Source organism: Lissotriton vulgaris, chromosome 5 (genome assembly GCF_964263255.1).
Source record: "Lissotriton vulgaris chromosome 5, aLisVul1.2, whole genome shotgun sequence".
NCBI classification, from domain to species: Eukaryota; Metazoa; Chordata; class Amphibia; order Caudata; family Salamandridae; genus Lissotriton; species Lissotriton vulgaris.
Window position 1 is genome coordinate 418757367 of NC_141693.1, and position 19526 is coordinate 418776892.

At 46.1% G+C, this 19526-nt stretch overlaps 1 protein-coding gene across 4 annotated transcripts in view; it reads left to right on the plus strand.

The window, feature by feature from the left end:
- The window catches only part of MAPK8 (mitogen-activated protein kinase 8), a 585436-nt gene that overhangs the window by 261078 nt on the left and 304832 nt on the right, over positions 1 to 19526 (plus strand). The gene's annotated exons all lie outside the window — the stretch shown is intronic.

Here is a 19526-nt window from a genome sequence, read left to right on the forward strand (position 1 = left end):
AACAAGCACAGCCTGCTTTCACTTCCGTCTGCTGTGAAAGGTTTGTTATCTTTATGGGGCAATGCGTTTGGCCCCATAAAGATAAGAAACCTTTTACGGCAGAAGGAATTCAGATGAGCCCTTCCAAGTGTGCCGTCTGTGAAAGAGAAAAGTGTACGTCACACTAACCTCTTTCCCAATGACTGGCCACCGTTTAGCATAAACGTTGACGTAGGCCAATGGGAGAGTGGGCCGGGGCTTAAAGCCCCCTAGTGAAAGCTCCTAAAAAACATAAAATCTCGCCAGCGAGACTGCGCATGTGCGCAGTCTATGCTAGCCGAGACCTAAACATTCAATGATGCCAGCACTCGTACATGCACACAATTGGTGGCTATCTGGTAAAAAGAAGGAAAAAAAGCTTTGTCAAATCCAATAATGTCTGGGTGAGACTTATTGGCTTTGTTTCATTTAAACAGGCTTCATAAAATATCGATTCAGCCTTCCAGTGTTACCAGCGACATTTCTAATTCCATATGATTATTTTTAAACATGGGAAAACAGTTCCGAAAATTTTCAGTATACCCTACAGGCTTTTTAAAGATGTATAAAGAGTGGTCTGCAACTCCCACATGGGTAAGACTGTTCAGTATTTGACTTCAATGAAGATTCCTGTAAAGCATTACTTCAATTCATTCAATTCATAAACTTTTATTCGATTATAAAAATGTGCATAATCATAAAAAGTACAATTTATAAAAATCATCAGTTTTGTACAGAAATTCACATGTTTGTAGATTTATAAAACAATGCCCTGACGGGTTTTCATTACTTTTTTTAAAAACATCGATATCATTTTGGCTTCGTGCGGGTTTACCGGTGACTGGAGATAAACAAGAGCTGGATATGTGTTTCTAAGACCGCTTGAACGAAGAAGGGGAACAATCCATTTTTTCCTGGCTGCGCTGTAGTATTTGCAGAACAGTGTGACATGGACCGTTGATTGCTTGGATACACCGTCACACGGACAACAGCACAAATTCCGAGACCAGTTGTTCTGTTCCGGAAATGAAACCAAGCGGAAGAAGAGATCGAACCGGAGCCTTGTCAATAGAAACTTTTCGTAGTTTGAAAGAAAGAACATCAGGTAGGGCTGTATCAATTTCACTGGTTGCAATAGGCAGATTTTTCCATTTTGCGTTTTTACAATCTCAGCCTGATTGCGGAGTTCTCTTAAGTGGCCCATACATAGTTCTTTGAGCTGTTTCTTTGAAATGTCTTCTATTGAAGGTGGATCAAGAAAATATTGCTCCCGGTCTAGATCTTGAAAAAATTTAAAAATGTAGTTGAGCCAGGGAATTTTCCTCCAGTGAGATAGACTAAGGCAGTCGGCGATGAGGGAGCGTGTTATATGGCTTTCTGTGTTGCACCATATGCGATGCCATAGAATGAGGGGCTGGCAGCGTATAGTGTCTGTCACCAATTCCATCCCTAGCTCTCGATGTGATGCTAGAATCGGAGAGCTTTGGGGAAGGGCCAGGACATACTTAATAAAGGCATTCTCCGTTACCTGTAGTTGGTTAATGCTTCCGTATCCCCAGATGCCAGCTCCGTAACTAGCCACGCTGTGACTCTTTGCATAGTATAGCGTTAACAGTTCGGAAGGAGCTGGTTTGCCGAGTTTCCTGGAAAAGGCACAGAGTGCTGATGTTGCTCGACGGAAGTTGAGGTTTCTGGCTTCAATGGCTTTACGCCAGGTCATTGAGTCGTCCACGAGTATACCCAGGTAGGGGTATACTGTTGTTTTGTCCAGCTTGGTGTTATTTATGTGTATGGATCTTGAAGTTCCGTGTTTGGGTCCTATGATCATTGTAAGTGTTTTCTTTGCATTTACTTTTAGACCCAAAGAGTCCATAAACGTCACATATTTATTCAACTGTCGTTGAAGTTGATTTGCTGTTCGGGCCAGGATGACCGAGTCGTCGGCATAGAGGAGGATGGGTATAGGGCGGCGTGCTATCTGTGGGAGGTCCTGACTCCCTGCCAACATAGCTTCTTCAATCCCGTTGGTGTATAGATTGAATAAGAAGGGAGCCAGTACACACCCTTGCCTTACTCCTCGTGTGATTTTAAAGGGGCGTGACAGTTCGCCGCCGATGCCATACCGCACTCGGCCTTCTGCGTTGGTATATAGACCCCTAAGGAAAGCCAATATCGGTGGGTCTACTCCAAGATTGGACATAATTTCCCACAGCTTTGCGTGCTGAACGCAGTCAAAAGCCGCGCTCAGGTCTACATAGACCAGGTAGATTTTTCCTTCTTTTGCGTGAGCGTATTTTCCGGCCAGGAGGGTCAGGTTTAAGGCCTGCTCCACCGTTCCGAGCCCCTTCTGGAAGCCATATTGCAGGTCTGTGAAGATGTTGTTTGCCTGGGCCCAGGATTGTAATCGGTCTAGGAGTAGTCGGCCTGCAATTTTGCCCGTGGAATCCAGAAGGGAGATCGGCCGGTAGCACGCGGGATCGTTGCGGTCCCCTTTCTTAAATATTGGCAGGAGGGTGGATGATGACCATGATGGGAGGAGACCGATTTCAGCGACTGCAGTCATTACCCGGGTTATTATTAGCGACCAATAGTCACTGTTGTGTAAGAACAGGTCCATAGGTACCCCGTCTGGGCCGGGAGCCTTGCCAGTTTTTGACGCTTTGATTGCCTTTCTGACCTCGGTGACAGTGAAACGCAGCTCAATGGGACGAAAAATTTTCTCTGCTTCATCCTCGCGTTCTGTTTGAGGTATGTCAGATGGCAAGCCAAAGATTTTGGAAAAGTGGTGAACCCAGTCATTCTCGGTTACTGCTACGTCGAGATGGTATGGATCGGTGTTATTATCTAGAAAAGGTGATCTGATGGTCTGCCAGAATGTGATACTGTCCTTTTTTAATGCACTTTCGTGTAATTGGCACCAAAGATCTCTCTTTATCTGCAGCCTTCGGTTTATCCTAGCTTCGTTATACGTTTTCCTCCGGAGAGAAATTAATTGGGCATCTCTTGGTTTCTGCCGAAGGGCTTCTTTTAAGGACGTGAGGGCCTTTCTGCAGTCTGAGTTAAACCATCTTTTTGTTTGGGGTTTAGGTTTGTTTACCATGTGTTTGAGTAACTCGTCTCTTATTGCCCCTTGAATGTTATGGAAAGAGGTGATGATTAGTTCAGGGGAGGCCTGTGCGGACAAACAGTCCCTTAACCAGGGGTGCGCTTTTTCAAGTATCCTTTGCGAGGTCACTTCAGGGTCGACTTTCGCCCATTTGATGGCGTACCCGTTCTTCTTTTTTATTGTTATTGATTGTTGGTCAAGAGAACTGGTTTTAGTTGCAGAGCGGCCCGCTTTCTCCATTATGAGCTCCACGCTGAGGGGATAGTGATCACTGATTGGACTGGACCCTACTTTGTAATTTTTTAGTGAACTTTTACACGTGTTAGAGGCTAAGATAAAATCAATGGTGGACATGTAGCCTCGCCCATGGAAGGTGGGTAGAAATTCCTGGGCTGGGTCCACTAGTTCATTTACAAAGTCTAGGTCCAGAGTGAACAAGATTTCATTTAGCTTATTTCCGCTTTCAGTGTGGGCGAAGTGAGGGATTGGGTTTCCGGAATCAGATTGCAGGCCACAAATTCCGATTTTATGGTTAGGGCATAATGGGTGGTTAAAGTCGCCTCCCCAGATGTATTTTATTGTCGCGCTTAAGTTCGCGCTTTGTAGTGTGGATATGTGAGCCATCATTTCATCTAGATTTGTGCAGCAGTCCAAGGTACCTGCGTTGTTATAATAATTTATGAGTATATATATGTTCCTCGATGCGGTAGTCTGGTGGGTAATTTGGATGATTTGAAAAGTAGGTGTTTCTTTCGTTAGTTTTACCGTGACTGCTATGGTGTTGGAGAAATAGATCATGAGTCCACCTTTTGGTCTTCCCATTGTGCTAGGCGTTGCTTTGGTGAAGAATGTTTTGTATCCCGTTAGGTGGAGGGGGGATGTACGCCAGGTCTCTTGTAGGCACAAGATTTGGTGGCTTCCTGCTATTTCCAGCCATTGAGGGCATGTTATTTTCCCGGTTAGTCCTGCAACGTTCCAGAAAGCTATACCTATATTCATGGCCTCATTGTCTGTCAAGGTGGCGGGTAGTATTTTGTGGTTGGTAGGGATTTCAGCGGCTGAAACTTGGTCAGTGAATAATCTTTCGCCCATGTCTAGTTTTTTGGGGGAGGTGTGGGTCAAAGGATTGTTAAGTTGGATCGTTGGTGCTTCTGGAGTGTCAGGCAATTGTGGTGAGGCTGTCGGGTGCTTATCAGAGACTGGGTGGTATGAGGCGGCAACTGTGTGTTGGCTAAGATCGACCGAAAATGGTCAGTCGACCATATCGAGACACTCGTATCGGTTTTGGGTCGGGAATCCCTGCCAGCCTTCGTGTGCTGGGTAGGGTCGATCATGCCAATATGGAAATTGGCCATCAGCATACCTTTCTCTTGGGCCCCCCCCTGTTTGGGTACTCACGTGGGTAATCCCTCCGACTCCATGGTGTTTGGCGCCATGGGTCCTGGTTTTGTGGATCTTTGGGGTGGTGGTGCCATTCCCAGGGTGGTAGGTTGTGGTGTTGTTTTACTGGGGGGTAAAAAAGAGAAAGGTGGCGGGCGTCTATTCCCCCTTTTTTCTCGAGTTGTGGCCAGGCACAGATGTAGTCTACCGTTGCGGGATCTCTGCATGTTACAATAATGCAGTCACCGCGTATTGATTTCTTGGTTTTGCCTATCCAGGCTACCCTACGTGCTGACGTAATCCCTCCTGATGGGTGTGATTCCAGAGGTCTATTTATACTGAGCCACTGCATGGCCTTGTTTTTAAGTGACCATGCAGTTTCTGGGGTGTCTTCTGCTAGCTCGGGTACTCCTGTTAAGACTATTGTGTAGGGAGTAGCTTCAGGGGGCAGATGGGCTGGACGTCTAACTGTGGGGAGTTTTTTCGGGGTGGTTTCCGATGCGTTTTTGGATGTTTTTTGGGATGGTAGTGGGTTCGTAGGCTGGGAATCGGGTTTCTCTATGGGGATTCTACTGGAATCTGGGTTTTGTGCTGGGCATGGGGTGTGTGTCGTGGTCTTGCCTTTAGTAGTTTCTTGCTGGACTTTTTGTTGTGGTGGTTTCTCCTGTTGGGGATGAGGCTTATTTGCTATTGGTTTGGGTGTGGTGGACGGTGGATTTGGGTTCTTCTGTGCTGCAGATGTTGCGTTTGAAGGATTGACTGTTTTCTGTATGTGTTTTTGGTTTTGCTTTCTTGGTGGGTGTGAGGTGTTACGCTGGCCATTTACGTCCATCCTAGTATTTGAATCTAGGAGAGTGGCCGATATTATTGTCAGTTGAGCTTCGAGATTTCTGATGCTCAGCTGGATAGGCTTTAGGTATTGGTAGAGTAAATCTTTGGTAGTGGTAAGCACTTGTGATGTAATTCTGCAGGTCTTACATTGCTCGGACGTGTTATTATTGGAAATTGCCTTGTGTGGAAGAGTGGAATCAGGAATGTGCAGTATGCTGTTGGAGCATGGGGAGTTTGGATGGGTCATGGGTGAGCTTTGAGTTTTTCCACTGAGTGATGGTCGAGTCTCCGATGTTGCCCTTTCCCTCTCGCCATGCTGGGGCGGGTTGTCGGTGGTTTGGATATCTCCTTGGGTTTGACATCCAGCTAGGTCGGGGGTTGCTTCCAAGTCTTCTGATGTTATTGAAAGGTCCGACTCGGAATGCGTGACTGACAGGTCGACTACTGAGGGGACGGTGTTAAGTTCTGAGATTGGGAGAGGCACTGGAAGTGAACTGTTTTGGGAGGTCAGATTAATTGGGGATGCAGCGTTCGCTATAGCACCGAGTGATGAGCGCTTGGCGTTTGCGGTCATAAGGTCCATTGAGACTCTCTTTTCCATTAAGGCTATGCTTTGATTTATTGTTTCGTTGACCCGTGATATAAAAAGGTCAATAGGGCCAGTTACTTGTGCTACCTCCTGTGCATGTTTAGATTTGGGTTTGGAGGCACTTCTAGTTTTTGGCGGCATGCTTATTTGTTGCTGGGTCGTCTGTGGAAGAGGGAGGGCCCGGTCCGGTCTCTATCGGGCACTAACGGGCAACAACGGGCCCGCCCTTGGCCCGGGCTTCGCCCGTGCTTCGCCCGCGCGCGTCCCGCGATGCGCGTGGGAGGCCCTGTTTAAGTAGGTGAGGTGTAGGGAAGGGGCGGGGCACTGGGAGGGGGCGCGGCTCACGCGGGAAGAGGGAACAGCTGATGTTACTGACGCTGTCCCTCGCAGTCCCCGGGCCGCGCCTCTCACCTCCGCTGCGGCCTCGCGTCTCCTCTCTCAGGGTCTTCAGCTGGGCTGGCTCAGGAAAGCTGCTCCTGCAGCGACGGCAGTTTAGGATAGGAAAATGCGTTGGCGAGTCCTCACAGCAGCAAAGTCTCTCTAGTAGGCGTCACCCGAGGAGCGGGGGCCGCGAGAGCTTTTAAAACAACCTGCAGGGGGCGGGGCACTGGGAGGGGGCGCGGCTCACGCGGGAAGAGGGAACAGCTGATGTTACTGACGCTGTCCCTCGCAGTCCCCGGGCCGCGCCTCTCACCTCCGCTGCGGCCTCGCGTCTCCTCTCTCAGGGTCTTCAGCTGGGCTGGCTCAGGAAAGCTGCTCCTGCAGCGACGGCAGTTTAGGATAGGAAAATGCGTTGGCGAGTCCTCACAGCAGCAAAGTCTCTCTAGTAGGCGTCACCCGAGGAGCGGGGGCCGCGAGAGCTTTTAAAACAACCTGCAGGGGGCGGGGCACTGGGAGGGGGCGCGGCTCACGCGGGAAGAGGGAACAGCTGATGTTACTGACGCTGTCCCTCGCAGTCCCCGGGCCGCGCCTCTCACCTCCGCTGCGGCCTCGCGTCTCCTCTCTCAGGGTCTTCCGCTGGGCTGGCTCAGGAAAGCTGCTCCTGCAGCGACGGCAGTTTAGGATAGGAAAATGCGTTGGCGAGTCCTCACAGCAGCAAAGTCTCTCTAGTAGGCGGCACTCGTACATGCACACAATTGGTGGCTATCTGGTAAAAAGAAGGAAAAAAAGCTTTGTCAAATCCAATAATGTCTGGGTGAGACTTATTGGCTTTGTTTCATTTAAACAGGCTTCATAAAATATCGATTCAGCCTTCCAGTGTTACCAGCGACATTTCTAATTCCATATGATTATTTTTAAACATGGGAAAACAGTTCCGAAAATTTTCAGTATACCCTACAGGCTTTTTAAAGATGTATAAAGAGTGGTCTGCAACTCCCACATGGGTAAGACTGTTCAGTATTTGACTTCAATGAAGATTCCTGTAAAGCATTACTTAGATTACAAGCAAATATTGCTTCTTTCTCTCTTAGTCTAATGGGTTACTCTCTACTTTTCCCAGCCCTGCTAATCATCTACTTTACTTTATCTTGCCACTGACAGACTATTTGCTCCCTATATTCTGTTTGCTAACATGACAGGCACACTCCTGTTCCGCCACAACAACTAGTCCTCTCACTTTTATAACTTAGCCTTGATTCTAGATCTTTCTCCGCCAGAAAAGGCTTCCGACGCAGTCCACTGGCCCTTCCTTGAGGCCACATTGAGTAAATATGGTATACGTCCCAACTTGAAAATGGGTGGGACTCCTGTATAAAGATCCCAGGGCTAGGGTTAAGGTAAATGGTAAGAGCTCTGGAGATTTTCCCATTAGACAATGTACCCGACAGGGCTGCCCTCTATCCCCACTACTTTTTACTCTGACGATCAAGATTCTGGCTTGTGCAGGCCCGACAACATCGTGAGATACAGGGGTTTCGCATGAACCCGGTCGACAATTGGGAAGAAAAGATCTCTTTATATGAGGACCTACTTTTATATATCACGCACCCGGCTACCACGATTCTCACCCTGTTCTACACTATAGATACCTACGAGCACAACTCTGGGTACACCATAAATTGGCACAAGTCAGTAATATATAGCCCAGGTAACTTGACCACATGGCCCACACTACTTGGGGATCTCCAGATAGCCCATAACGGGTTCACCTACCTGGGAATTTATCTCACCACTAACAGGGACCTTTGCTACCGGAAAAACATTAACCCATACTCCCAAATTTTGCAGAAGATGCGCAGCGATGAAAATCGCTTTCACTTACTATTCTAGGCCGGGCCGCTATGTTAAAAATTATTACTTTGCCCCAATATCTGTATGTATTACAAAATACGTATTTCCCCCTACCACAACTAACCTTCCGAGAAATCAAGGCTGAGTTACGCTCACTCTTATGGCTAGGGAAACAACCAAGAATTGCACTAAGTACCCTACAACGCAATCAATATAAAGGAGGGGTATCTCTGCCTGACATTGAGGCAGACTACTGGGCGCAACAACTAACCCCAGTGAATGAATGGATACATGCACCGGGGGATCATCCCACCTATAGACTAGAGAGAGGGACTATGGCTGGACGTACCTGTTTGCACTATCTATACGGATACAGGGGTAAGGGGAGACTTCTCCCAGTCACCCAAGCTATGATAGAGGCGTGGGGGAGAGCAACAAAGGCAATAGGGTGGGACTGGAAGATCACTAAGCAGACGCTCCTTTGGCACTGCACCTGGATTAAAGAAATCCAGAAGTTGAGAGGCTTTGGGGGTTGGGACGACATGGGTATCTTCACCATAGGCGGTATCATGGACAAAGGTAAACTGAAAAGCTTCCCTTCCCTACAGAAAGACTTTGCACTGCAGACCTCCCCATTTTTCAAATATGCTCAAATTAGATATGCTTGGCAAGCAGAAAACATCGCCTCCTCTCCACTGCTGGGCTACGCACCATTGGAGGGAAGACTGCTGCAGGAACACATTCTCACCAAGGTGGTGTCACTCCCATACCAGACCCTGAATAATAACATGCCAGATAGACTGGGCAAGTTGCGAGATACCTGAGAAAGAAATTTGGGCACACTTGAAACCATAGATTGGGAGGCAGCCTTGATGCACCATAGAGAGGTGGCAATTAAATCGCACCTTCGCCTCATTCAATACAAAATATTCCACAGAGCTTATTATGATAGGCAGACTACACAAAATAGGACGAGCCACTGAACATAACTGCGAGAGATGTGGCCATGGGGAGGGAGACTGTTACCACATTCTCTGGGAATGTACTCAAATACAAGCCTACTGGGGAAGGATACTATGGGAATTGAGCAATGTCTTAGAAAAGGTTATACCCTTGGACCCTAAATTTATATTGCTGGGAATACCGGGAGACGTGGACCTGGGCCGGCCACATTTAATCTTTACTACACTAGCACTGGTAGTGGCGAAAAGGGGTGTAGCGAGAACTTGGGGAGCTACAAATGCTCCTTCACTCCGCGTGTGGAAGGCAGGGATGGACATGTATATCGCAGCTGAAAGGGTTACCTATAAGGCAAGGGGGTGCCCAAAGAAATTTCACAAGGTATGGGGCACATGGAGGCAGTATTATGGCTTTGATGTCGTGGTGGGAAATGATTAGATGGGTCCCAAAGGGATCCTCCCTTTAAACTTACTGACAGGTAAAGGTCCCCTAGCATCTAAGGGAAAGAGAAACCCCACTGAACTACAATAAAACTATGTGGGCATTTTGAAGTTGATCTCTCAAGAGGCCCGTTGTGGCTATAATAATGTATTGTCTGATGCATAGCTTACTAATGTACGACACTGCATGACTGTAACCAACTTTGTTATGGTTTGTTTTCTTTTGTTTGCCAAAAATTTAAATAAACATTTTTTTTTTAAAAAGAAAAAAAAACGTTCACACTTAGTGCAATTTCTGGAGCGGTAATCTTATCCTATAAGGAAAACATATACTGCATTTGAGCACTTGTCAGCAACTTACGGGACTCTTCTCCTGGACTTAGGTTGAGTATGGGGCAAGGTCCAAGGCAGGACCAACAGGTCACCTGGGGCGGACGGGTGCAGAGGTGCTTTTCGGCATTGGGTGTCACGTTTAACTCTATGGTGATCAGTCTTGTCAAAAAGAGGTTGGGATGGGGATTGGGGAGGGGCAGTCCAGTTGAACCTGCAAGGGGGCTCAGTCCTTGAGCTGCTTGGGCAAATAGGAACTCTGTTGGGCCACTTCTCCACGGGCTAGGGGGCTTGGTTGCAGTGGTGCTTTTAACTGTTGGGTTGCACTGCAGGAGACACTTGCGGTTTGAGAGGGCTTGCAAAGAGAGGCTGTAGGTGGTGGCTGGAGGTCCTGTCTGGCCAACCTCAAGGGTGTGCTCAGCTTTGGAGGATCTTGAGACCCCGTTGGCACTGTCACCTTCCTTGGACTCTGGCTGTGCGGAGCATGTGCAGAATTATCTTAAGGCATTGACGGTCAGAGGCTCACTCTTTATCTTGGTTTTGCAGAAGAGGGGCAAACATGAAAGCTGGGCCCCTCTCAATGTGGGTTTCACTGTCCCTGAAGTCCCTCGTTCTTCCTCGGTGTTTGGGTATGGGCTGGACACAACAAGCCTTGGTTGCTGCAAGGGCTCCGGAACCCTGGGTATTGGTGCTGTGTGACCTCAGTCGGTCCTGGCATCCCCATATTAGAAGGGAGAAGAGATCTGACCTGTGGGTGCACAGCAACATTTTCCCCGGTAGCTGTGGCTTTGGTAGTCCCGGTAAGTGACAGGGCGGTTGACCAGACCTTGCTTTTTGAGTGCTTGCAGTTCCAGGAGAGTAGCTCCTCTACTTCAACAGAGTTCTCTTGCGAGTTGCAAAGCACTGGCAGCACTCCAGGTTTCTCGGAGTCTGTGGCAGAACGAGTCGTTTTCTGCACAAGGGCCGAGGGCAGCAGGCAGGCTGGCATGATTGGCGCCTAGTCAGTAGTTGCTTCTTTGTTCTCGTGTCCGCAATCTTCTTTGTCCACTCCTTCTTTGTGCCCTTCAAATCTGAGGTCCTGGCATCAGGGCTGCCACCCAACTACTCTATTTAGGGGTGTTACAGGGAGTGTCGGGTAGTAGCCAATGGGGTACCTACCTTTAGGGTGACTACACCCTCTGTATGATCACTTCATGTGGCAAGTGGACATAACCCTGACCCAGGTGATGTTATTCCCATAAAAAGCATGGTAAGCGAAGGTTGCATATCAAAGGTGGTGGTGGCCTTTGAAGCCTCTTTCCTTGATATGCTGAGTCTCTTCCACGAGATACTCGTTAATAGTCATAAGCACTGAATAATCTCCGCCCATGAGCGGGAACCCGGAACACATAACTAAATACATATATATGTGTAAATATATAACAAAAAGTACATAGTACTAAAGAAATTATACACATATACATGTATACACTAATAATATGCAGCCCAACCATAACCCGTAGGCTAATAAAGCCATAATTACATATTTTCTGCAGAATGAAAATAAACCATATAAACAATGCAAGAAAAAGGCAGGAGCCTAAAATGCATTCCACAGACAGAAAAACCTTTTATTTTCATCTAGGAAACTGTAATAAAAGGCAATTTGCCTATGTAGGCTGCATAAAGAAATAACCTCCCTGTACAGAAAATCAGACTGGCACCTCGCCTGAACACTTTGCCTTTAAGGCCTCCAGGGGGAACTCTGCTCCTATCATGCCCCACAGGTGACAGTTAGGTCAGTTCTTTTTTCCGGCTTGTTCTGTGAGGAACCTGGAACTTGAGCTCTGCTGAATTTGATTGTTTTTCAGTTAGAATTTGTGTTTTTCTGGTCTTATTTGATAGTATTTGTTGCCGGTGGTAATATTCTACCTTTTCTGACTAATTCTTATGGTATTTTTTTAGTCCATTATGCCACCTTTATTCTACAACTGTCCTTCCTGTGGGAAGAAGATGTCAAAAACAGATCCCCATTCTGTTTGTGTGGTTTGTCTACCTTCCACACATGATGTGGAAAAATGTTATCATTGCCTCAAGCTTTTCAAAAGAACTTTAAAAGAAAGAGAAAGTTCGACTTTTGGGACTTCTGGAGAGAGAAAGGCATCAGGAAAAGGGGACAAGAAGTGTGTTGTCATCTGGAAGACCCCCCCTCTTAGTCAAAACGCCGAAGATCTGCTTCTCCTGAGGGTAAAAGCAAGAAAAAACAACATCAGGAAGCGTCAACGTCGAAAAAAGTGAGTTCGATGTCGAAATATAGATCACAGTCAGGTATGTTGACGTTAAAACCAGTGGAAAGAAGTACATCGATGTCTAAGTTATCGCCGCTAAGGCACAGGTCGAAGCAGAGATCGAGATCGCCGTTGAGAAGCTTGTCGACGTCGAGGCGTTTGGTGTCGGTTGCTGCGAGGACGACGTTGAGAGTGAGACGATCGACGTCGAGAGGAAGAGGGAGGTCGATGTCGAGAGGAAGAGTGAGGTCGACGTCGAGAGGAAAGGTGAGATCGGCGTCGAGAGAGAAAGTAAGATCGGCTTCGAGAGATAGAGCCACAACGTCGAGACCTAAAAAAAGGAGAAGATCAAGGTCGCCGTCGAGACATGGGTCGACGTCAAGACATGCCTCTGGCTCGAGGCTTGAAAGGGCTCTGTCGACGTCGAAACGACAAACGACGTTGAGGAAGTCTACGTCGAGGTCTCCGCCACCTGTCTCTAGGTCGGCGTCGAGACACTCTGCATCGGCCTCTCAGACCTCTCATAGGTCTTTGTCGAGGTTGGAGTCGGCGTCAAGAGTTTTGGCTGACCCTCCAAGGTCTACGTCGAAAGACCTGACGTCGAGGACATCTGTGGACAGGTCTTCAGTAGTAAGAGCCTCTCCTCACAAAGAGTCCTCTATTGTGGCGCATTCTGGCTCGACCTCGAGAAATTCAACGTCAAGGGACAGTCAATTGGTTCCCAGAGAGACGACTTCAAGATCTCCGCAGTCTATTCGGAGTTCTTCTGCAGCGTCTTCTTCCTCAAAGGGAATTCAGATTGTGCAGGTTACCCCGGAGGGCTCTCCGGTGCGTAGAACACCTCCTGTGAACTTGTCTCCTAGATAGCTGGAAAGCATACTCCATTGGAAGATGCAAACAGGGCCTAATGACAGGCCGCTTACTTTGGCAGCTTCAGGTCCACCGGCTGGTGGTTCTCCAAGAAGATCTAGATCTCCGGTGCGAAGGCGTTCGCATTCTAGAGAGCGCAGTAGGTCTCATCGCTCTCCTACACCTAGGAGAGAAAGCATAGATCTCCTGCCTCTTACTCTCCATTGAGATCTTCTTGTAGAGACTATTCACCCACGATCTCATCTACGCCACCTTCCAGGATATCTCCGGTGGATGATCTGGGAACTTTCAATTAAGTATTATGCCGTGGGGCTAGCAAGTTCAATATAACGATGGCAGTGCCTCAGGTGAAGTCCTCTGTTATATTTGAAACGTTACATCATAAATAGTCTGCTAGACCTCTTCTTCCGTTGGTGCCTGGTTTGTTGGAAACGGCAATGAAGTCCTTCTTGACCCTAGCTACAGTCGGTTCTGGGCCTTCAAGGATTGCAAAAAAGTATAAAGCACCGGATCAGGAGCCGCTGTTTCTGCGTACAGATCCGGATTCGCTAATTGTGGCGGCGGCCAGGAAGGCCCACTCAGCAACGTCGGTCTCATCTGCTCCGCCAGACAAAGACAGTAAAAATATGGACTCCTTGGGGCGGAGGATGTGTAACACAGCTGGATCAGTAATGAGAGTGGCCAGTGCTGCGGCTTTACTTGGTCGCTATGATCGTCTCCTATGGGACTCAATGTGTAGATTTGCGGAGAAGCTACCCTAAGGAAGATCAGAAGGACTTCCTTGAGATTGTGGGAGAAGGTGGTTTGGTGGCAAACCAGAGTATCAGTGCGGCGGCTGATTCTGCGGATCTTCTAGCGCATGGGTATGCCCACGGCATATGCTCTAGGAGGTCGGCTTGGCTGCGCCTGACGGACCGTAAGCCAGATGCCCAAAGGAAAATAGTTAATATGCCTTTCAATGGGACAACATTATTTGGATTTCATGCGGATGATGAGATGGCCAAGATGAAAGCGGAGCTGGATACTCTAAAAGTGGTTGGCCTAGAGAAAAAGGAGTTCCGTCGTCGTTTTCGCCCCTACAACAAGAGGTCGTTTCAACAACGTGGGCAAACGTCAAACTGGTCGACGCAAAACCCGGGGCAGTCTCAGCAAAGGTCGCAGTTTCAACAACGCAGGCCTGGGCGAGGCAGAGGAGGAAATAGACAGCAGTCCTCTGTGGCGAAGCAACCTCAGAAGCAATGAGAAAGAACTTCCTCCTCAGCTGTGGTCCACTCCGGTAGGAGGAAGCATTGCTCTCTACTTGGACGAGTGGAGAAAATTGACAAAGGACAGATGGGTCATCGACATAATCCAAAACGGTTATCTCCTAAAATTCAAATCACCTGCTCCTGCCATACGTCCAAAGAAAGTTTTTCATCAAAGTCAAAAACTTCTACAAGAAGAAGTAAACATCCTGTTGAGCAAAAAAGCCATGGAGGAAGTTCTTCTGTCACAGAGAAATCAAGGTCTGTACTCCCGCTTCTTCTTGGTGAGAAAGAAAGGTCCCAATGCAGAATTCAGACCTATACTGGATTTAAGGTTGTTGAACAGATTTATTCGAAGGGTGAAATTTCAGATGTTAGCGCTCCATCAAATATTTCCCTAGTTACATCAGGGGGACTGGATGTGTTCCATCGACCTGAAGGATGCATATTTTCATGTTCCAATCTCAGAGGCATCGCAAATTTCTCAGATTTCAAGTGTCTGTTCATCACTACCAGTATGCAGTACTTCCGTTTGGACTGAAGTCAGCTTCCCGAACATTCTCGAAGTGTATGGCGGTGGTAGCTGCATTCCTCCGAAGACAGAGAATTTTCATATATCCTTACTTGGACGATTGGTTCTGAAAAAGTTCATCCCCATCTCTTCTGGAAGATCATCTTTCAATATACCTTCAGCTCATGCACAAGTTGGGCCTTCAGGTCAATTTCAAGAAATCGATAAGGAACCCAACCCAGCAAATCCATTATCTGGGAGCTCTTTTGGATACGGCAGAAGAAAACGTGTGTCCTTCGGAGGAGAGGTGGTTATCAATCAAGACGAAATGTCAGCTTCTTATTCAAACCACGTCCCCAACAGTCTGCTGGGGTCGATGGCGTCGTGCATCTTCATAGTTCCAAACGCAACGTTGCACATGCTTCCTCTGCAGCAGTGTTTAGAGCAGGGGTCCCCAAACCGGTCCTGGAGGGCCGGATCCATGCCAGATTTTTTAAATTACTACATGTATCTCAATGGGGATATCCCAAAAAATCTGGCATGGATCCGGCCCTCCAGGACCGGTTTGGAGACCCCTGGTTTAGAGGATCAGTGGAGACAGAGGACGGGGCATCGGAAGGATCGAAGATTTATTTTTTTAATTTTTTTTTAAATGTTTTTATTGAAGTTCAATGGTGTCATTACAAAAAGAAAAAGGAAGACATTTCGGCCTATCACAGTTGCCAAAAAAGTAAGAGAGGAAAAACCAATGACTGTTAACATCAAACTTTCATCCACAATATATAAGTCAGAATTTGATCAAAATATGAACCCTAAATCAAATCAAATTTTTTTACCTTTCCCACTCTCAGAGCATACCCTTGCTCGCATTTCCGAACTCTCCGCATTTTCTGTATCCATTCCTGCATTAATGGAATCTGTTGTGACCGCCAGTTTTGAAGTAACAGATCTAGCAACTGCCATTGCAATATATATTAATTTAACCTGCGGGACTGAGAGTCTGAGATCAGGATCAAAACCGTAAATCATCAATTTTACATTTAAAAGGATCTCAAACTGGTAGTAATTTCTCAAAAAAGAGAAAATATCATCCCAGAAAGATGAAATCTTTGTACAGTGAACCATTAAACCAATTGGCAGAGACAAAATTTAAACATTTAAAGCAAACAGATGAATGATTAATGTACATTTTCGAGATTGCAGCAGGCGTACGGTACAGAAGCCATTTACTTCAAAATAGCATTCTTCGCCAGTTAGCCCCCCTTAACGTGCTGAAATTCAGTTTATTAATAGTTATCCAAGTGTTGAGAGAGTCCATGATTTTCTTGTTCCTGACAATTTTAACAGCTCTTAGGGCCTAGCTCGATCCCCCTACTCTGAGCTATACAACGTTTCCAATCCCCCGGTTTCTTTGACACAGTATTGACAAAAAAGATCATTCACCAGCTGCAATGGATAGGTAAATTGTGTGGGGTCCTAATGCTCAAAGGTTTTATGTAATATTATGTAGGACCCTACCAATAAAAAATTCCCCGGAACTAACTGGGCCATTTCTGTTGGAGATATCCACTTTCCATCTTTTAGAAAATCTGTCACTTTACTAAACCCTCCTCCAATCCAATTATGAACCATCTCTGATCCTATCTTAATTCCAGAAAACGAAACCAAGTTAGGCAGCGAAGTTGTTGGGTTAAAAAGGGGGGGGGGAGAATAACTCTTAAACATGGCGGTACGTTTCTTAAGAAACCACAGAAGTATCTTATAACGAACTAATTTTGGAGATTTAAAAACCTGCAACGGGGAGGGGATCTGATTTTCATAACTGATTAAATCAAAGAACGAGTTAATAAATACATTTTGATTTGGGGCTTGATTCTTAAATCTTGATAGATACTGAGCAAAGTAGGCATAGTAGTAATCCCTTAGGTTCGGTAAGGAGAGACCTCCTTGGTCCAATTCATGAAACAAAGTGCTTATTGGGAAATCATAAGTTTGCTAGGCTATAAATCATTATGTGCCGCTAACTTCAAGAGGATGGCCTTCTTGTCCCGTTGGCTAGCGTACTGGACTCCGGAAGCACTTGAGAAAAGGTTCCCAGAGGTCGAGAATAAGTGCTTTTATTTATTTATTTATTTATTTGTGCAATTTTATATAGCGCAAACTTTACCCGAAGGTGTCAGAGCGCTTTACATAGGATCCAGTTGAAAACATAAGGACTGACGGTTACATGCGTAAAATTATTGCAAATTTTTGCATTACATAAGAACCAGTTGAAAGCATACGGACTTAGGATTACATGCGTTACACAAAGGTACAAACAGAAAAAATTGCAAATGTACAAGAGATAGAATCACACAAGGAGGAGATACAAATGGATATACTCTAGGCCTATACTAGTAATATCTCTATCAACATAGGGAGGGGATACACATGGATATACTCTAACAATCACATAGGGGACTAGTCATTAGAGTTATCTCTATATACATAGGGAAGGCATCGGACTGGATATACTCTAAAAGTCACAGAGAAGGCAGGCACGTGAGATAACGAACTTTACCCGAAGGTGTCAGAGCGCTTTACATAGGATACAGTTGAGAACATAAGGACTGACGGTTACAAGTGTAAAATGATTGCAAATGTTTGCATTACATAAGAACCAGTTGAAAGCATACGGACTTAGGATTACAAGCTTTACAAAAAGGTATACAAATGGATATACTCTAGGCCTATACTAGTAATATCTCTATCAACATAGGGAGGGGATACACATGGATATACTCTAACAATCACATAGGGGACTAGTCATTAGAGTTATCTCTATATACATAGGGAAGGGATCGGACTGGATATACTCTAAAAGTCACAGAGAAGGCAGGCACGTGAGATAACGAACTTTACCCGAAGGTGTCAGAGCGCTTTACATAGGATACAGTTGAGAACATAAGGACTGACGGTTACAAGTGTAAAATGATTGCAAATGTTTGCATTACATAAGAACCAGTTGAAAGCATACGGACTTAGGATTACAAGCTTTACAAAAAGGTATACAAATGGATATACTCTAGGCCTATACTAGTAATATCTCTATCAACATAGGGAGGGGATACTCATGGATATACTCTAACAGTCACTTAGGAGACTAGTCGTTAGAGTATATCCAGTCATATCCCTTCCCTATGTATATAGTGATAACTCTAAGAGTCACATAGGAATGGTGGAGAGCACAACGGTCTACAGCATATACTAGTGATTAGAGCTATCTCTATATACATAGGGAAGGGAAAGGACTGGATATACTCTAAGAGTCACAGAGAAGGCAGGTACGTGAGATAAACGAGAGAGGGAAGCAGATAGTGGTGAATAAGACAGTGAGGCGTGTGTCAGAGGCAACAGGAGAGACAATAGGAAAGTCGAAAGGACAGTGAGAGATCACTAAAATGGCGGACGAAAAAGTTAGACGAAGAGGCAAGTCATACAGACAAAATGGCGTGGAGCACGAAGGTCCAAGTCCGAAAGTTCAGGAAGAGGGCTGGCATAGCCAGCAGGTCCAGGGGGAGAAAGGCAGTCCACAGCAAAGTCGCAGCCTCATCGTTCAAGAGGACGTGGGGCAGAGGAGATCAATCCGGAGACCAGAGGAGGGTCAGGGGAGAAAGACCACAGGTGCCCAGGCAGAGAGGGAAGGTAGCAAAGTTTGAAGCAAAGGTTTGAAGGGAAGGAGGGGCCTCTCACCAGAGCCCAGTTAAGCACAATGCGAGTGGTGGCGTTGAGCGTGTGGGGGGGAAGACCGTGTTGACGCTATGGATGCGGTCGCGCTGATTCCCGGAGAGATTCCCGGAGAGTTGCGTGTGGGTTCAACCGCCCTGGCATGCGTTCGTGTCTCTGGAGCCAGTGTCCGCCGGTCGTAGGAAGCGTGTCCCCAAGGGCGCCATCTTGGAGTCGGGCACCGTTGGCTTCATATTTTTTTTACTTGTCCACAACCGAAATCTTTCTGGGAGGCCATACTCAGACATTGAGGCGGCTATAGGGAAAACATTAATACCCTCAGCCGAATTGGCCCTCTTTGGTACATCCAAAGATAGAGGTACTCTCAAAGATGATGAGGAAATATTTGTGTTTATTTCTTGTACAGTTGCTTGCTCCCTAATACTCCAAAATTGGAAATCTAAGGAACTTCCATCCCATCTAAAATGGCTTAACAAAATGAGGAGGTCATGGAACTTTGAAAAAGCTTATGCTTGTGGAGTGGGAGCAGTCAGGAGTTTTGAAAGAAATTGGAAGTATTTTGAGAATCTGGAGGAAATAAAGGGGGGGTTAAGCTAGAAATTAGATTGCATACTAAAACTAAATGTATACGTTTCTAAAAGCTTTCTTGAAATGTTGGTAGACTCAATCAACAAGTCATAAGTGTATTTTTTTTTTTTATTCTTGTAAATGTCTTAGCACTAGCACTTTATTCCAGGTTGGATTGCACTGTATTGCACTTGCACTTTATGATCAAAGTTTGCGGTTGTTGCACATCGCTTGTATTTGAAAATTAAAAAATTTTGTAACAATGACTGCTTAGGAGTTTTAAGTATTTTAAATCTCCCCCTTTTTAGCTTGGTTTCCTATCAGGTTTTGCTGTAATAGAAGAAGCTTTTACAATTTTGTATCCATTTCCATTGCTCAAATTGTTTATTCATGAATTGTACCTTAACTATGTTCTGCTCAGTAAAAGAATTTTGTAAAAAAAAAAAGACTGCCAA